At 39.4% G+C, this 19,933-nt stretch overlaps 1 non-coding gene across 1 annotated transcript; it reads left to right on the forward strand.

Annotated features, from left to right (window-relative positions):
• Positions 1-19,438: 19,438 nt before the first annotated feature.
• Positions 19,439-19,542, forward strand: LOC148573662 (small nucleolar RNA R71). Its single transcript, XR_015906614.1, has one exon. It is a non-coding gene; the product is annotated as a small nucleolar RNA R71 (small nucleolar RNA).
• The last annotated feature ends 391 nt before the right edge of the window (positions 19,543-19,933 follow it).

The following is a 19,933-nucleotide window of genomic DNA, read 5'->3' on the forward strand; positions in this document are numbered from 1 at the left end:
TGGTGTTTAACGCCAGAAACAGACACCAAGCTGGCGTTTAACACCAGAAACAAGCATCTACCTAGCGTTAAACGCCAGAAACAAGCTACATTTGGGTGTTTAACGCCAGAAACAGGCAGCAGTCTGGCGTTAAACGCCAGGATTGCACAGCAAGGGCATTTTACACGCCTAATTGGAGCAGGGATGTTAAGTCCTTGACCCCACTTGATCTGTGGACCCCACAGAATCCCCTCAGGAACTGTGGACCCCATAGGATCCCTACCTTTTCTTCTCTCCTCTTCACACCTTTTCATAACACTCTTCCCCAAATACCCCTCACCAATCACCTCAATCACTCTTTTCCATCACCTCTTCACCACTCACATCCACCCTCTCTTCCCCATAAACCCTACCTACCTTCAAAATTCAAACTAATTTCCCTCCCAAACCCAACCCTAATGGCCGAACCCTACACACCCCCTCACTCCTATATAAACCCCTCACTCCTTCTTTATTTTCACACAACACAACCCTCTCTTCTTCTCCTTGGCCGAATACATCTTCTTCCCCCATCTCCTCCATTTTCTTCTTCTTCTACTACTTTCTTTCTTCTTTTGCTCGGGGACGAGCAAACATTTTAAGTTTGGTGTGGTAAAAGCATAGCTTTTTGTTTTTCCATAACCATTTATGGCACCTAAGACCAGAGAAACCTCTAGAAAGAGGAAAGGGAAGGCAATTGCTTCCACCTCTGAGTCATAGGAGATGGAGAGATTCATCTCAAAGGTCCATCAAGACCACTTCTATGAAGTTGTGGCCAAGAAGAAAGTGATCCCTGAGGTTCCTTTCAAGCTCAAAAAGAATGAGTATCCGAAGATTCGACTTGAGATCCAAAGGAAAGGTTGGGAAGTTCTCACCAACCCGATTCAACAAGTCAGGATCCTAATGGTTCAAGAGTTCTATGCAAATGCATGGATCACTAGGAACCATAATCAAGGTGTGAACCCGAATCCAAAGCATTGGCTCACCATGGTTCGGGGAAAATACTTAGATTTCAGTCCGGAAAATGTAAGGCTGGCGTTCAACTTGCCAATGATGGAAGAGAACGCACGCCCCTACACAAGAAAGGTCAACTTTGATCAAAGGTTGGACCAAGTCCTCATAGACATATGTGAGGAAGGAGCTCAATGGAAAATTGACTCAAGAGGCAAGCCGGTTCAATTAAGAAGGCATGACCTCAAACCAGTGGCTAGGGGATGGCTAGAATTCATTTAACGCTCAATCATTCCTACTAGTAACCAGTCTGAAGTTACTATAAACCGGGCCATCATGATCCATAGTATCATGATTGGAGAAGAGGTGGAAGTTCATGAGATTATACCTCAAGAACTCTACAAGGTGGCTGACAAGTCCTCCACTTGGACAAGGTTAGCCTTTCCTCACCTCATTTGCCACCTCTGCAATTCGGCTGAAATTGACATAGAGGGAGACATCCTCATTGAAGAGGACAAGCCCATCACTAAGAAAAGGATGGAGGAAATAAGAGATCATGGACCTCAACATGAGCATGAGGAAATTCCTCCCCATGAAATCCCTGAGATGCCTCAAGGGATGCACTTTCCTCCACAAAATTATTGGGAGCAAATCAACACTTCCCTAGGAGAATTAAGTTCCAACATGGGACAACTAAGGGTGGAGCACCAAGAGCACTCCATCATCCTCCATGAAATTAGAGAAGATCAAAGAGCCATAAGGGAGGAGCAACAAAGGCAAGGAAGAGACATAGAGGAGCTCAAGAGCACCATTGGTTCTTCAAGGAGAGGAAGATGCCACCCTCACTAAGGTGGACTCATTCCTTAATCTCCTTGTCTATTTATTTTCTGTTTTTCGGTTTTTGAGCCTTATGTGTTATTTATGTTTGTGCCTTCACTACATGATCATTAGTGTCTAAGTGTCTATGCCTTAAAGTTATGAATATGAATCAATCACCTTTCTTAAGTGAAAAATGTTTTAATTACAAAAGAACAAGAAGTACATGGTTTCGAATTCATCCTTGAAACTAGTTTAATTATTTTGATGTGGTGACAATACTTTTTGTTTTCTGAATGAATGCTTGAACAGTGCATATGTCTTTTGAAGTTGATGTTTATGAATGTTAAATATGTTGGCTCTTGAAGAATAAGGAAAAAGAAGAAATGTTATTTGATAATCTGAAAAATCATCAAAATGATTCTTGAAGCAAGAAAAAGCAGTGAATACAAAAGCTTGCAGAAAAAAATAGCTAAAGAAAAAGAAAGAAAAAGAAAAAGCAAGCAGAAAAAGCCAAAAGCTCTTTAAACCAAAAGGCAAGAGCAAAAAGCCAATAGCCCTTAAAACCAAAAGGCAAGGGTAATAAAAAGGATCCAAGGCTTTGAGCATCAGTAGATAGGAGGGCCTAAAGGAATAAAATCCTGGCCTAAGCGGGTAAACCAAGTTGTCCCTAACCATGTGCTTGTGGCGTGAAGGTGTCAAGTAAAAACTTGAGACTGAGCGGTTAAAGTCGAGGTCCAAAGCAAAAATAGAGTGTGCTTAAGAACCTTGGACACCTCTAATTGGGGACTTTAGCAAAGCTGAGTCACAATCTGAAAAGGTTCACCCAGTTATGTGTCTGTGGCATTTATGTATCCGGTGGTAATACTGGAAAACAAAGTGCTTAGGGCCACGGCCAAGACTCATAAAGTAGTTGTGTTCAAGAATCAACATACTGAACTAGGAGAATCAGTAACACTATCTAAATTCTAAGTTCCTATAGATGCCAATCATTCTGAACTTCAATGGATAAAGTGAGATAAGTTTCAATGGATAAAGTGAGATAAGTTTCAAAAAGCTACAAGTCCCGCTCATCTGATTGGACCTAAGTTTCATTGATATTTTGGAATTTATAGTATATTCTCTTCTTTTTATCCTATTTGATTTTTAGTTGCTTGGGGACAAGCAACAGTTTAAGTTTGGTGTTGTGATGAGCGGATAATTTATACGCTTTTTGGCATTGTTTTTACACAGTTTCAGTATAATTTAATTAGTTTTTAGTATATTTTTATTAGTTTTTAATTAAAATTCACATTTCTGGACTTTACTATGAGTTTGTGTGTTTTTCTGTGATTTCAGGTATTTTCTGGCTGAAATTGAGGGACTTGAGCAAAAATCATATTCAGAGGTTGAAGAAGGACTGCAGATGTTGTTGGATTCTGAACTCCCTGCACTCAAAGTGGATTTTCTGGAGCTACAGAACTCCAAATAGCGCACTTTCAATTTCGTTGGAAAGTAGACATCCAGGGCTTTCCAGCAATATATAATAGTCTATACTTTGCCCGAGTTTAGATGACGCAAACTGGCGTTCAACGCCAGTTCCATGCTGCATTCTGGAGTTAAACGCCAAAAACAAGTTGCAAAGTGGAGTTAAACGCCAGAAACAGGTTACAAACTGGCGTTCAACTCCAAGAGAAGCCTCTACATGTATAAAGCTCAATGCTCAGCCCAAGCACACACCAAGTGGGCCCCAGAAGTGGATTTCTGCATCATTTACTCATTTCTCTAAACCCTAGTAACTAGTTTAGTATAAATAGGACTTTTTACTATTGTATTTACATCTTCAGTTTCATCTTTAGATCACGTTTGGGGGCTGGCCTCTCGGCCATGCCTGGACCTTCATCACTTATGTATTTTCAACGGTAGAGTTTCTACACACCATAGATTAAGGTGTGGAGCTCTGCTGTTCCTCATGAATTAATGCAAAGTACTATTGTTTTTCTATTCAATTCAAGCTTATTCCTATTCTAAGATATCCATTCGCACCTAAGAACATGATGAATGTGATGATTATGTGACGCTCATCATCATTCTCACTTAGGAACGCGTGCCTGACAAACACTTCCGTTCTACATGCAAACAAGCTAGAATGAATATCTCTTAGATATCTAGTACAGAGGACCGAGTCCGAGATATTGGAATCTTCGTGGTATAAGTTAGAACCCATGGATGGCCATTCCAGAGATCCAAAAAGTCTAAACCTTGTCTGTGGTATTCTGAGTAGGATCTGGGAAGGGATGGCTGTGACGAGCTTCAAACTCGCGAGCGCTGGGCGTAGTGACAGACGCAAAAGGATAGTAAATCCCATTCCAGTATGATCGAGAACCGACAGATGATTAGCCATGCAGTGACAGTGCATTGGACCATCTTCACAGAGAGGATGGGATGTAGCCATTGACAACGGTGATGCCCTACATAAAGCTTGCCATGGAAAGGAGTAGGAATGATTAGATGAAGACAGCAGGAAAGCAGAGGTTCAGGAGGAACGAAAGCATCTCTATACGCTTATCTGAAATTCTCACCAATGAATTACATAAGTATCTCTATCCCAGTTTATATTTTATTTATGTTTTTATTATCAATTCACCATACCCATTTGAATCCGCCTAACTGAGATTTACAAGGTGACCATAGCTTGCTTCAGGCCGACAATCTCCGTGGGATCGACCCTTACTCACGTAAGGTTTATTACTTGGACGACCCAGTGCACTTGCTGGTTAGTTGTATGAAGTTGTGATAAAGAGTTGAGATTACAATTGTACGTACCAAGTTGTTGGCGCCATTGATGATCACAATTTCGTGCACCAGGGTTCAACACCAAACTTAAAGTTTGGTTGTGGCCTCCCAACACCAAACTTAGAGTTTGACTGTGGGGGCTCTGTCTGACTCTGTATTGAGAGAAGCTTTTCATGCTTCCTCTCCATGGTTACAGAGGGATATCTTTGAGCTTTAAACACAAGGGAGTCTTCATTCACTTGAATGATCAATTCTCCTCTGTCAACATCAATCACAGCTTTTGCTGTGGCTAGGAAGGGTCTGCCAAGGATGATGGATTCATCCACACACTTCCCAGTCTCTAGGATTATGAAATCAGCAGGGATGTAGTGGTCTTCAACCTTTACCAAGACATCTTCTACAAGTCCATAAGCTTGTTTCTTTGAATTGTCTGCCATCTCCAGTGAGATTCTTGTAGCTTGTACCTCAATGATCCCTAGCTTCTCCATTACAGAGAGAGGCATGAGGTTTATGCTTGACCCTAGGTCACACAGAGCCTTCTCAAAGGTCATGGTGCCTATGGCACAAGGTATTGAGAACTTTCCAGGATCTTGTCTCTTCAAAGGTAATCTCTGCCTAGTCAAGTCTTCCAGTTCTTTGATGAGCAAGGGGGGTTCATCCTCCCAATTCTCATTACCAAATAACTTGGCATTTAGCTTCATGATTGCTCCAAGATACTTAGCAACTTGCTCTTCAGTAACATCTTCATCCTCTTCAGAGGAAGAATACTCATCAGAGCTCATGAATGGCAAAAGTAAATTCAATGGAATCTCTATGGTCTCAGTGTGAGCCTCAGATTTCCATGGTTCCTCATTAGGGAACTTCATGGAGGCCAGTAGATGTCCATTGAGGTTTTCCTCAGTGGAGATCACTGCCTCATCCTCTTCTCCAGGTTCGGCCATGTCAGACGTGTTTATGGCCTTGCACTCTCTCTTTAGATTCTCTTCTGTATTGCTTGGGAGAGTACTAGGAGGGAGTTCAGTAATTTTCTTACTCAGCTGACCCACTTGTGCCTCCAAATTTCTAATGGAGGACCTTGTTTCAGTCATGAAACTTTGAGTGGTTTTAATTAAATCAGAGACTACAGTTGCTAATTCAGAATGGCTCTGCTTAGAATTCTCTTTCTGTTGCTGAGAAGATGATGGAAAAGGCTTGCTATTGCTAAACCTGTTTTTTCCACCATCATTGTTGTTGAAACCTTGTTGAGGTCTCTGTTGATCCTTCCATGAGAGATTTGGATGATTTTTTCATGAAGGATTATAGGTGTTTCCATAGGAATATCCCATGTAATTCACCTCTTTCATTGCAGGGTTCTCAGGATCATAAGCTTCTTCTTCAGGGGAAGCTTCCTTAGTACTGCCTGGTGCAGCTTGCATTCCAGACAGGCTTTGAGAAATCATATTGACTTGTTGAGTCAATATTTTATTCTGAGCTAGTATGGTATTCAGAGTATCAATTTCAAGAACTTCTTTCTTCTGATTTGTCCCATTATTCACATGATTCCTTTCAGAGGTGTACATGAATTAGTTATTTGCAACCATCTCAATGAGTTTCTGAGCTTCTGCAGGCGTCTTCTTCAGATGAAGAGATCTTCCAGCAGAGCTGTCCAATGACATCTTGGACAGTTCAGACAGACCATCATAGAAGATACCTATGATGCTCCATTCTGAAAGCATGTCAGAAGAACACCTTCTGATCAATTACTTGTATCTTTCTCAAGCTTCATAGAGGGATTCTCCTTCCTTCTGTCTGAAGGTTTGGACTTCCGCTCTAAGTTTGCTCAATTTTTGAGGTGGAAAGAACTTTGCCAAGAAGGCATTGACTAGCTTTTCCCAAGAGTTCAGGCTTTCTTTGGGTTGTGAATCCAACCATGTCCTAACTCTGTCTCTTACAGCAAAAGGGAAGAGCATAAGTCTGTAGACCTCAAGATCAACCCCATTAGTCTTGACAGTGTCACAGATTTGCAAGAATTCAGCTAAGAACTGATGAGGATCTTCCAATGGAAGTCCATGAAACTTGAAATCATGTTGCATTAGAGAAAATAATTGAGGCTTAAGCTCAAAGTTATTTGCTCCAATGGCATGGATTGAGATGCTTCTCCTATAGAAGTCGGGAGTAGGTGCAGTAAAGTCACGAAGCACCTTCCTTGCATTGTTAGCATTGTTGTTTTCGGATGCCATGCTTCTTCTTCTTTGAAAAGCTCTGTCAGGCCCTCTAGAGGGATTTGTGCTTTAGCTTCTCTTAGTTTTCTCTTCAAAGTCCTTTCAGGTTCAGGATCAGCTTGAACAAGAATGCCTTTATCTTTGCTCCTGCTCATATGAAAGAGAAGAGAACAAGAAAGTATGGAATCCTCTATGTCACAGTATAAAAATTCCTTGAGGTGTCAGAGGAAAAGAAGAATAGAAGGAGAAGATAGATAGAAGAGAATTCGAACTTATCAAGAGGGATAGAGTTCGAATTACATATTGAGGAGGAGTATTAGTCCCTTAAATAGAAAGATGTGAGAAGAGGGGAAGAATTTTCCAAATTAATAGTAAAAGATTTTGAAAGAATTTCGAAAAAATGATTGAGATTTTCGAAAATTAAGTTTGGGAAAGAAATTAAGTGATTTTGAAAAAGATTTTGAAATTAGAAATTAAAAAGATATGATTGAAAATTAATTTTGAAAAAGATGTGATTGAAAAGATATGATTGAGAAGATATGATTGAAAATCAAATTAAAAAAGAAAGTTTTAAAATTAAAGTTGATTACTTGACTAACAAGAAATTAAAAGATATGATTCTAAAATTTAAAATTTGATCCTTTCTTAATAGGCAAGTAACAACTTGAAAATTTTGAAGTAAATCATTAATTGTAGCAGGGATTTTCGAAAATAATAATAATTAAAAAAATGGAAAGAAATTGATTTTGAAGAGATATGATTGAAAAGATATGATTTGAAAAAGATTTGATTTTGAAAAATTATGAAAACTTGAAAAAAATTTGAATTAAAAACAAAATCTTCCCTCTAGTGTCATCCTGGCTTTAAACGCCCAGAATGGCATCCATTCTGGCGTTTAACGCCCAAAATCCTACCTTTTTGGGCGTTTAACGCCCAGCCAAGTACCCTGGCTGCCGTTTAAACACCAGTTTTCCTTCTTCACTGGGCGTTTTGAATGCCCAGCTTTTTCTGTGTAATTCCTCTGCTGAATGTTCTAAATCTTCAATTCTCTGTATTATTGACTTGAAAAGACACAATTTTGAAAATATTTTTGAATTTTTAATGATGAGAAACAATAAAAAATGCAACTAAGATCAAATAAACAATGCATGCATGACACCAAACTTAGAAGTTTGTATACTAAGGACTATAATAATTTGAAAATGCATGTAAGAAATAACAAAAGACACAGAATAAGAGAAATCAAAGATCAGAGCACTGAAATCATCAAGAACAACTTGAAGATCAATGAAGAACATAATGCATATATTCAAAAAATGCAAGAAGAATAAAGACATGCAATTGACACCAAACTTAAAAATTGATATTAGACTTAAACAAGAAACATAAAATATTTTTTATTTTTATGGTTTTATAAAATTTTTTTTATCAGAGCACTGAAATCATCAAGAACAACTTGAAGATCAATGAAGAACATAATGCATATATTCAAAAAATGCAAGAAGAATAAAGACATGCAATTGACACCAAACTTAAAAATTGATATTAGACTTAAACAAGAAACATAAAATATTTTTTATTTTTATGGTTTTATAAAAAAAAATTTTTGTGATTTTTCAAAAATTGAATGGAAAAGAAAATAAAGGGGTTCAAAATTTTTAATAAGAGTTCCAGGAATCATTGCAATGCTAGTCTAAGACTCCGGTCCAGGAATTAGACATGGCTTAATAGCCAGCCAAGCTTTCAATAAAAGCTCCGGTCCAAAATACTAGACATGGCCAATGGCCAGCCAAGCTTTAGCAGATCATTGCTAACAACAGCAAAATTGATAGAAATCAACAAGCTCTTGTGATGATAAGTTGAAACCTCGGTCCAATAAGATTAGACATGGCTTCACAGCCAGCCAGACTTCAACAGATCGTCATGAAACTCTAGAATTCATTCTTAAAAACTCTGAAGAACAAAATAAAATTTTTTTTTTGTATTTTAAAATTTTTTTCGAAAATAAAAAGTAAAATTACCTAATCTAAGCAACAAGATGAATCGTCAGTTGTCCAAACTAGAACAATACCCGGCAACGGTGCCAAAAACTTGATGCACGAAATTGTGATCATCAACAACAGTGCCAAAGACTTGGAGCTCTCAAACGTGAATCACACTTTGTCACAATTCCGCACAACTAACCAGCAAGTGCACTGGGTCGTCCAAGTAATACCTTACGTGAGTAAAGGTCGATCCCACGGAGATTGTCGGCTTGAAGCAAGCTATGGTCATCTTGTAAATCTCAGTCAGGCGGATTCAAATGGTTATGAAGGATTGATAATTAAAAGATGAATAAAACATAAAATAAGATAAAGATAGAGATACTTATGTAATTCATTGGTGAGAATTTCAGATAAGCGTATGAAGATGCTTTGTTCCTCTTGAACCTCTGCTTTCCCATTGCCTTCTTTCAATCATTCATACTCCCTTCCATGGCAAGCTTTATGTTGGGCATCACCGTTGTCAATGGCTACTTCCCGTCTTCTCAGTGAAAATGTTCTACGCACGCTGTCACCGTACGGCTAATCATTTGTCGGTTCTCGATCATGTTGGAATAGGATCCATTGATCCTTTTGCGTCTGTCACATGCCCAACACTCGCGAGTTTGAAGCTCGTCACAGTCATCCCTTCCCAGATCCTACTCAGAATATCACAGACAAGGTTTAGACGTTCCGGATCTCAGGAATGACCGCCAATAATTCTAGCCTATACCACGAAGGTTCTAATCTTAGATTAGAAACCCAAGAGATACACATTCAAGCTTGTTTGCATGTAGAATGGAAGTGGTTGTCAGGCACGCGTTCATAGGGGAGAATGGTGATGAGTGTCACATAATCATCACATTCATCATGTTCTTGGATGCGAATGAATATCTTAGAGAAGAAGTAGACGTGAATTGAATAGAAAAATAGTAGTACTTTGCATTAATTCATGAAGAACAGCAGAGCTCCACACCTTAATCTATGGTGTGTAGAAACTCCACCGTTGAAAATACATAAGAACAAGGTCTAGGCATGGCTGTGAGGCCAGCCCCCAAACGTGAAAAGGTCTATCAAAAGTATGAAAATACAATAGCAAAAGGTCCTATTTATAGAGAACTAGTAGCCTAGGGTTTACAGAAATAAGTAATTAATGCAGAAATATTCTTCCAGGCCCACTTGGTGTGTGCTTGGGCTGAGCATTAAAGCTTCCATGTATAGAGACTTTTCTTGGAGTTAAACGCCAGCTTTTGTGCCAGTTTGGGCGTTTAACTCCAGCTTTTGTGCCAGTTCTGGCGTTTTGATGCCAGAATTCTTAAGCTGACTTGGAACGCCTGTTTGGACCATCAAATCTCAAGCAAAGTATGGACTATTATATATTGCTGGAAAGCTCAGGATGTCTACTTTCCAACGCAATTGAGAGCGCGCCAATTGGGCTTCTGTAGCTCCAGAAAATCCACTTTGAGTGCAGGGAGGTCAGAATCCAACAGCATCTGCAGTCCTTTTTCAGCCTCTGAATCAAATTTTTGCTTAGGTCCCTCAATTTCAGCCAGAAAATACCTGAAATCATAGAAAAACATATAAACTCATAGTAAAGTCCAGAAATGTAATTTTTATTTAAAAACTAATAAAAATATAATAAAAACTAACTAAAACATACTAAAAACATACTAAAAACAATGCCAAAAAGCGTATAAATTATCCGCTCATCAAGCCACAACTTCCACCCACTTGGACACATAATCAACTGCCACCAAAATATAGTTGTTGGAATATGAGGGAGGAAAAGGTCAATTGAAATCAATACCCTAGACATCAAATAACTCAACCTCAAGAATCCCGTGCTATGGCATCTCATGGTTGGCAGGGAGATTCTTAGTTCTTTCACATCTCACAACTCTTTACAAATGCTCTTGAATCCCTGAAGAGAGTCGACGGGTAAAACCCGCTCTGAAGGACCTTTGTAGCTGTCCTTTCACCACCAAAGTGACCTCTATAATTAGAACCATGACAGTACCAAAGAATCTGTTGTATTTCTCCATCTGGAACACATCTCCGGATTATACCATCTGAGCATCTTCTAAAAAGGTATGGCTCCTCCCAAAAGTAGTACTTTGAATCAGTTAGTAGCTTCTTTACTTGTTGTCTACTGTACTCCTTTGGAATGAAATTCATGGCTTTGTAATTTGCAATGTCTGCAAACTATGGAGCCTGCTGAATGAGGAACAGTTGCTCATCCGGGAATGTCTCAGCTACAGCTGTGGGTGACTGCACTCCTGCTTCAGGTTCAATTCTGGAAAGGTGGTCAGCTACTTGATTTTCTGACCCTTTCCTGTATTTTATCTCAATATCAACCTCCTGAAGGAGTAACACCCATCTTATTAATCTTGGTTTAGAATCCTATTTGGTTAGAAGGTACTTCAAAGCAGTTATTTACAATAACCTTAGAACCAATTAAATAGGATCTAAACTTATCAACAGCATATACAATAGCTAATAATTCTTTCTCTGTAGTTGTGCAATTTCTTTGAGCATCATTTAACACATGGCTGGCATAGTAAATGACATGTATAAGCTTGCCATGCCTCTATCCTAAAACAGCTCCTATAGCAAAATCACTAGCATCACACATTAATTCAAATGGTAAATCCCAATCAGGAGGAGCTATAATGGGAGCAGAGGTAAGATTTGCTTTCAGAGTTTCAAAAGCATGCAGGCATTCAGCATCAAACACAAAAGGAATATCAACAACTAATAGGTTGCTCAATGGTTTATCAATTTTTGAAAAATCCTTTTCTAAATCTTCTATAAAATCCTACATGACCCAAGAAACTCCTGACTGCCTTAACATTAGATGGTGGTGGTAATTTTTTAATTACCTCCACCTTTGCTCTATCAACCTCAATCCCCTTGCTTGAAATTCAGTGTCCAAGAATAATACCTTCTGTAACCATAAAATGACATTTTCCCAATTTAAAACAAGGTTTGATTTTTGACACCGTTTCAAGACTAGAGATAAATTCTTAAGACAGGATTCAAAAGAATTACCAAAAACAAAAAAATCATCCATAAATACCTCAATGAACTTTTCAACCATATCAAAAAAAATTGAAAGCATACACCTCTGAAAAGTTGCTGGAGCATTACAAAGTCCAAATGGCATTCTCCTATAAGCAAATACTCCAAAAGGGCATGTGAATGCTGTCTTCTCTTGATCTTGAGAGTCCACTGCAATTTGATTATATCCAGAATATCCATCTAGAAAATAATAAAAAGCATGACTAGCTAACCACTCAAGCATCTGATCAATGAAAGGCAAGAAGAAGTGATCCTTCCTTGTAGTAGTGTTGAGCCCCCTGTAGTCTATGCATATTCTCTATCCTGTGACTGTTCTTGTAGGAATTAGCTCATTCTTTTCATTCTTGATCACTGTCATCCCTCCTTTCTTGGGAACTACCTACACAGGACTTACCCAAGGGCTGTCAGAAATAGGATAAATAATGCTGGCTTCCCATAGTTTCATTACCTCTTTTTGGACTACCACTTTTATAGTTGGATTTAGTCTCCTTTGTGGTTGCACAACCGGTTTAGCGTCATCTTCAAAAAGGATCTTGTGCATATACTTGGTTGGATTAATCCCCTTTAAATCACCAATGGTCCATCCAAGAGCTATTTTATGCCTCCTGAGTACTGAGATAAGTGCCTCTTCCTCTCCAAGCTTCAAGGAAGAGCTAATAATCACTGAATATAAATCATTTTCACCTAAGAATACATATTTTAGAGAAGGAGGCAAGGGTTTGAGCTCAAGCTTAGGGAATTCCTCCTCCCTTTTAGGTGTGCTCATCACTTCCTTCTGGGGTGGTGAAAGTTGTTTAAATACTAAACTAGTAACCTAGGTTTACAAAAAATGAGTAAACTAAGATAGATAGTGCAGAAATCCACTTCTGGGGCCCACTTAGTGTGTGCTGGGGCTGAGACTTGAGCTTTACACGTGCCTAGGCTGTTTCCAGAGTTAAACGCCAGGTTGTAACCAGTTTCTGGCGTTTAACTCCAACTTGTAACTTGTTTCTGGCGTTTAACGCCAGAATACAATATGGAACTGGCGTTGAACGCCAGTTTACGTCGTTTATCCTTGGTGCGCGGAAATCGTGACGGTTCCATTCCTTGGTAATGACGCTAAAAACTCAATACGCACGTTCATAATCTTAGTTCTTTGTCACAACTTCACACAACTAACCAGCAAGTGCACTGGGTCGTCCAAGTAATAAACCTTACGTGAGTAAGGGTCGATCCCACGGAGATTGTCGGCTTGAAGCAAGCTATGGTCACCTTGTAAATCTCAGTCAGGCGGATTCAATTGATTATAGAGATTAAATAATTAAAAGATAAATATAAAATAAAGATAGTGATACTTATGTAATTCATTGGTGAGAATTTCAGATAAGCGTATAGAGATGCGTTCGTTCCTCCTGAACCTCTGCTTTCCTATTATCTTCATCCAATCATTCATACTCCCTTCTATGGCAAGCTGTATGTTAGGCATCACCGTTGTCAATGGCTACATCCTGTCCTCTCAGTGAAAATGGTCCAATACGCTGTCACTACATGGCTAATCATCTGTCGGTTCTCGATCATACTGGAATAGGATCTATTGATCCTTTTGCGTCTGTCACTACGCCCAGCACTCGCGAGTTTGAAGCTTGTCGCAGCCATCCCTTCCCAGATCCTACTCGGAATAACACAGATAAGGTTTAGACTTTTCGGATCACAAGAATGGCCGTCCATGGATTCTAACTTATACCACGAAGATTTTGATTAAGGAATCCCAGAGATACTCATTCAATCAAAGGTAGAACGGAAGTGGTTGTCAGGCACGCATTCATAGTTGGGAATGATGATGACTGTCACGATCATCACATTCATATTGAAGTGCGAATGAATATCTTAGAATCGGAATAAGCTTGAATTGAATAGAAAAATGATAGTACTTTGTATTAATTCATGAGGAACAGCAGAGCTCCACACCTTAATCTATGGTGTGTAGAAACTCTACCGTTGAAAATATATAAGTGATGAAGGTCCAGGCATGGCCGAGAGGCCAGCCCCCAAACGTGATCTAAAGATGAAACTAAAGATGTAAATACAATAGTAAAAAGTTCTATTTATGCTAAACTAGTTACTAGGGTTTACAGAAATGAGTAAATAATGCAGAAATCCACTCCTGGGGCCCACTTGGTGTGTGATTGGGCTGAGCATTGAGCTTTACATGTGTAGAGGCTTCTCTTGGAGTTGAACGCCAGTTTGTAACCTGTTTCTGGCGTTTAACTCCACTTTGCAACCTGTTTCTGGAGTTTAACTCCAGAATGCAGCATGGAACTGGCGTTGAACACCAGTTTACGTCGTCTAAACTCAGGCGAAGTATAGACTATTATATATTTCTGGAAATCCCTGGATGTCTACTTTCCAAATCAATTGAGTGCACGCCATTTAGAGTTCTGTAGCTCCAGAAAATCCTCTTTGAGTGCAGGGAGGTCAGAATCCAACAGCATCTGCAGTCCTTCTTCAACCTCTGAATCTTATTTTTGCTCAAGTCCCTCAATTTCAGTCAGAAAATACCTGAAATCATAGAAAAACACACAAGCTCATAGTAAAGTCCAGAAATGTGATTTTTATTTAAAAACTAATAAAAATATGCTAAAAACTAACTGAATTATACAGAAAACTAAGTAAAAACAATGCCAAAAAGCGTATAAATTATCCGCTCTTCACAACACCAAACTTAAATTGTTGCTTGTCCCCAAGCAAATGAAAATCAAATAGGATAAAAAGAAGAGAATATACTATAAATTCCAAAATATCAATGAAACTTAGTTCCAATCAGATGAGCGGGACTTGTAGCTTTTTGCCTTTTGAATAGTTTTGGCATCTCACTTTATCCATTGAAGTTCAGAATGATTGGCATCTATAGGAACTCAGAGTTCAGATAGTGTTATTGATTCTCCTAGTTCAGTGTGTTGATTCTTGTACACAGCTACTTTATGAGTCTTGGCCGTGGCCCTAAGCACTTTGTTTTCCAGTATTACCACCGGATACATAAATGCACAGACACATAACTGGGTGAACCTTTTCAGATTGTAACTCAGCTTTGCTAAAGTCCCCAATTAGAGGTGTCCAGGGTTCTTAAGCACACTCTTTTTTTTTGCTTTGGACCTTGACTTTAACCACTCAGTCTCAAATTTTCACTTGACACCTTCACGCCACAAGCACATGGTTAGGGACAGCTTGGTTTAGCCGCTTAGGCCAGGATTTTATTCCTTTAGGCCCTCCTATCCACTGATGCTCAAAGCCTTGGATCCTTTTTAATTACCCTTGCCTTTTGGTTTTAAGGGCTATTGGCTTTTTGCTCTTGCCTTTTGGTTTAAAGAGCTTTTGGCTTTTTCTGCTTACTTTTTTTCTTTTTCTTTCTTTTTTTGCTATTTTTTTTCTCTTTTTTTTCTGCAAGCTTTTGTATTCACTGCTTTTTCTTGCTTCAAGAATCATTTTTATGATTTTTTAGATTATCAAATAACATTTCTCCTTTTCATCATTCTTTTAAGAGCCAACATATTTAATATTCATAAACCACAATATCAAAAGACATATGCACTGTTCAAGCATTAGTTCAGAAAATAAAAAGTATTGTCACCACATCAAAATAATTAAACTAGTTTCAAGGATGAATTCGAAACCCTGTACTTCTTATTCTTTTGTTTTTAAAACAGTTTTCATTTAAGAGAGGTGATGGATTCATAGGACATTCATAGCTTTAAGACATAGACACTTAAACATAAATGATCATATAGTAAAGACACAAACATAATTAAACATGAAGCATGGAAACCGAAAACAGAAAATAAATAGACAAGGAGATTAAGGAATGAGTCCACCTTAGTGAGGGTGGCGTCTTCCTCTTCTTGAAGAACCAATGGTGCTTTTGAGCTCCTCTATGTTTCTTCCTTGCCTTTGTTGCTCCTCCTTCATGGCTTTTTAATCTTCTCTAATCTCATGGAGGATAATGGAGTGCTCTTGGTGCTCCACCCTTAGTTGTCCCATGTTGGAATTTAATTCTCCTAGGGAAGTGTTGATTTGCTCCCAATAATTTTGTGGAGGAAAGTTCATCCCTTGAGGCATCTCAGGGATTTCATGGTGAGGAATTTTCTCATGCTCATATTGAGGTCCATGATCTCTTATTTGCTCCATCCTTTTCTTAGTGATGGGCTTGTCCTCTTCAATGAAGATGTCTCCCTCTATGTCAATTCCAGCCGAATTGCAGAGGTGGCATATGAGGTGAGGAAAGGCTAACCTTGCCCAAGTGGAGGACTTGTCAGCCACCTTGTAAAGTTCTTGAGGTATAATCTCATGAACTTCCACCTCCTCTCTAATCATGATACTATGGATCATGATGGCCCAGTCTATAGTAACTTCAGACCGGTTACTAGTAGGAATGATTGAGCATTGAATGAACTCTAGCCATCCCCTAGCCACGGGCTTGAGGTCATGCCTTCTTAGTTGAACCAGCTTCCCTCTTGAGTCAATTTTCCATTGAGCTCCTTCCTCACATATGTCTATGAGGACTTGGTCCAACTTTTGATCAAAGTTGACCCTTCTTGTGTAGGGGCGTGCATTCTCTTCCATCATTGGCAAGTTGAACGCCAGCCTTACATTTTCTGGACTGAAATCTAAGTATTTCCCCTGAACCATGGTAAGCCAATGCTTTGGATTCGGGTTCACACTTTGATCATGGTTCATAGTGATCCATGCGTTTGCATAGAACTCTTGAACCATTAGGATCCCGACTTGTTGAATGGGGTTGGTAAAAACTTCCCAACCTCTTCTTTGGATCTCAAGTCGGATCTTCGGATACTCATTCTTTTTGAGCTTGAAAGGAACCTCAGGGATCACTTTCTTCTTGGCCATAACTTCATAGAAGTGGTCTTGATGGACCTTTGAGATGAATCTCTCCATCTCCCATGACTCAGAGGTGGAAGCAATTGCCTTCTATTTCCTCTTTCTAGAGGTTTCTCTGGCCTTAGGTGCCATAAATGGTTATGGAAAAACAAAAAGCTATGCTTTTACCACACCAAACTTAAAATGTTTGCTCGTTCCCGAGAAAAAGAAGAAGGAAAGTAATAGAAGAAGAAGAAAATGGAGGAGATGGGGGAAGAAGATGTATTTGGCCAAGGAGAAGAAGAGAGGGTTGTATTGTGTGAAAATAAAGAAGGAGTGAGGGGTTTATATAGGAGTGAGGGAGGTGTAGGGTTTGGCCATTAGGGTTGGGTTTGGGAGGGAAATTAGTTTGAATTTTGAAGGTACGTGGGGTTTATGGGGAAGAGAGGATGGATATGAGTGGTGAAGAAGTGATGGGAAAGAGTGATTGAGGTGATTGGTGAAGGGTATTTGGGGAAGAGAGTTATGAATAGGTGTGAAGAGGAGAGAAGAAAATATGGGGATCCTGTGGGGTCCACAGATCAAGTAGGGACAAGGACTTAGCATCCCTGCTCCAATTAGGCGTGTAAAATGCCTTTGCTGTGCAATCCTGGCGTTTAACGCCAGACTGCTGCCTGTTTCTGGCGTTAAACACCCAAATGTAGCTTGTTTCTGGAGTTTAACGCCAGGCAGATGCTTGTTTCTGGCGTTAAATGCCAGCTTGGTGCCTGTTTCTGGCGTTAAACGCCAGACAGATGCTTGTTTCTGGCGTTTAAACGGCAGACTGCTCTCCTCCAGGGTGTGCTATTTTCAATGCTATTTTTCATTCTGTTTTTGATTTTTCAATAGTTTTTGTGACTTCACATGATCATCAACCTAATAAAACACGAAATAACAAAAAGAAAATAAAATAGATATGATTAAATAACATTAGGTTGCCTCCCAACAAGCGCTTCTTTAATGTCAATAGCTTGACAGTGAGCTCTCATGGAGCCTCACAGATAATCAGAGCAAGGTTGGAACCTCCCAACACCAAACTTAGAGTTTGAATGTGGGGGTTCAACACCAAACTTAGAGTTTGGTTGTGGCCTCCCAACACCAAACTTAGAATTTGACTGTGGGGACTTTAGTTGACTCTGCAGTGAGAGAAGCTTTTTATGCTTCCTCTCCATGGTTACAGAAGGAGATCCTTGAGTTTTAAACATAAGGTTGTCCTCTTTCAGTTGAAGGATCAACTCTTCTCTGTCCACATCAATCACAGCTCTTGCTGTGGCTAGGAAGGGTCTTCCAAGGATGATGGATTCATCCTCTTCCTTCCTAGTGTCTAGGATTATGAAATCAGCAGGGATGTAAAGGCCTTCAACCTTTACTGACACGTCCTCTACTTGTCCATAAGCCTGTTTTCTTGAGTTGTCTGCCATCTCTAAAGAGATTCTGACAGCTTACACCTCAAAGATTCCAAGTTTCTCTATTACAGAGAGTGGCATTAAGTTTATTTCTGACCCCAGGTCACACAGAGCCTTCTCAAAGGTCATGGTGCCTATGGTACAGGGTATTAAGAATTTGCCAGGATCCTGTTTCTTTTGAGATAATTTCTGCCTATCCAATGCATTCAGTTCATTGGTGAGAAAGGGAGGTTCATCTTCCCAAATCTCATTACCAAATAATTTGGCATTCAACTTCATGATTGTACAAAGGTATTTAGCAACTTGCTCTTCAGTAATGTCTTCATCCTCTTCAGAGGAAGAATACTCATCAGAGCTCATGAAGGGCAGAAGGAGGTTCAATGGAATCTCTATGGTCTCTAGATGAGCCTCAGATTCCTTTGGTTCCTCAAAGGGATACTCCTTATTGGTCACTGGACGTCCCAGGAGGTCTTCCTCACTAGGATTCACGTCCTCCTCTTCCCTTGTAGGTTCGGCCATGATGGTCAAATCAATGGCCTTGCACTCTCTCTTTGGATTCTCTTCTGTATTGCTTGGGAGAGTACTAGGAGGAGTTTTAGTGACTCTTTTACTCAGCTGGTCCACTTGTGCCTCCAAATTTCTAATGGAGGACCTTGTTTCATTCATGAAACTCACAGTGGTCTTAGATAGATTAGAGACTATATTTGCTAAGCTAGATGGATTCTACTCAGAATTCTCTGTCTGTTGCTGAGTGGATAATGGAAAAGGCTTACTATTACTAAACCTATTTCTTCTACCATTATTAAAGCCTTGTTGAGGCTTCTATTGATCCTTACATGAGAAATTTGGATGATTTCTCCATGAGGGATTATAGGTGTTTCCATAGGGTTCACCCATGTAATTCACCTCTGCTATTGCAGGGTTTTCAGGATCATAAGCTTCTTCTTCAGAAGATGCCTCTTTAGTACTGTTGGATGATTCCTTCAATCCATTCAGACTCTGAGAGATCATATTGACTTGCTGAGTCAATATTTTATTTTGAGCCAATATGGCATTCAGAGTATCAATTTCAAGAACTCATTTCCTCTGAGGTGTCTCATTACTCACAGAATTTCTTTCAGAAGTGTACATGAACTGGTTATTTGCAACCATGTCAATGAGTTCTTGAGCTTCTGCAGGCGTTTTCTTTAGGTGAATGGATCCACCTGCAGAATGGTCTAATGACAGCAATGATAATTCAGACAGACCATCATAGAATATATCCAGGATGGTCCATTCTGAAAGTATGTCAGAAGGACACTTTTTGGTCAGTTCCTTGTATCTCTCCCAAGCTTCATAGAGGGATTCACCTTCCTTTTGTCTGAAAGTTTGAACATCCACTCTAAGCTTGCTAAGCTTTTGAGGAGGAAAGAACTTGGCTAAGAAAGCCGTGACCAGCTTATCCCAATAGTTTAGGCTGTCTTTAGGTTGAGAGTCCAACCATATTCTAGCTCTGTCTCTTACAGCAAATGGGAAAAGCATAAGCCTGTAGACCTCGGGATCAACCCCATTGGTCTTAATAGTATCACAGATCTGCAAGAATTCAGTTAAGAACTGAAAAGGATCTTCTGATGGAAGTCCATAAAACTTGCAGTTTTGTTGCATCAGAGAAACTAATTGAGGTTTCAGCTCAAAATTGTTTGCTCCGATGGCAGGGATTGAGATGCTTCTTCCATGTAAATTGGAATTTGGTGCAGTAAAGTCACCAAGCATCTTCCTTGCATTGTTATTATTTTCGACC

The sequence above is a fragment of the Arachis ipaensis genome, chromosome B2, assembly GCF_059453495.1.
Source record: "Arachis ipaensis isolate K30076 ecotype BB chromosome B2, ASM5945349v1, whole genome shotgun sequence".
NCBI classification, from domain to species: Eukaryota; Viridiplantae; Streptophyta; class Magnoliopsida; order Fabales; family Fabaceae; genus Arachis; species Arachis ipaensis.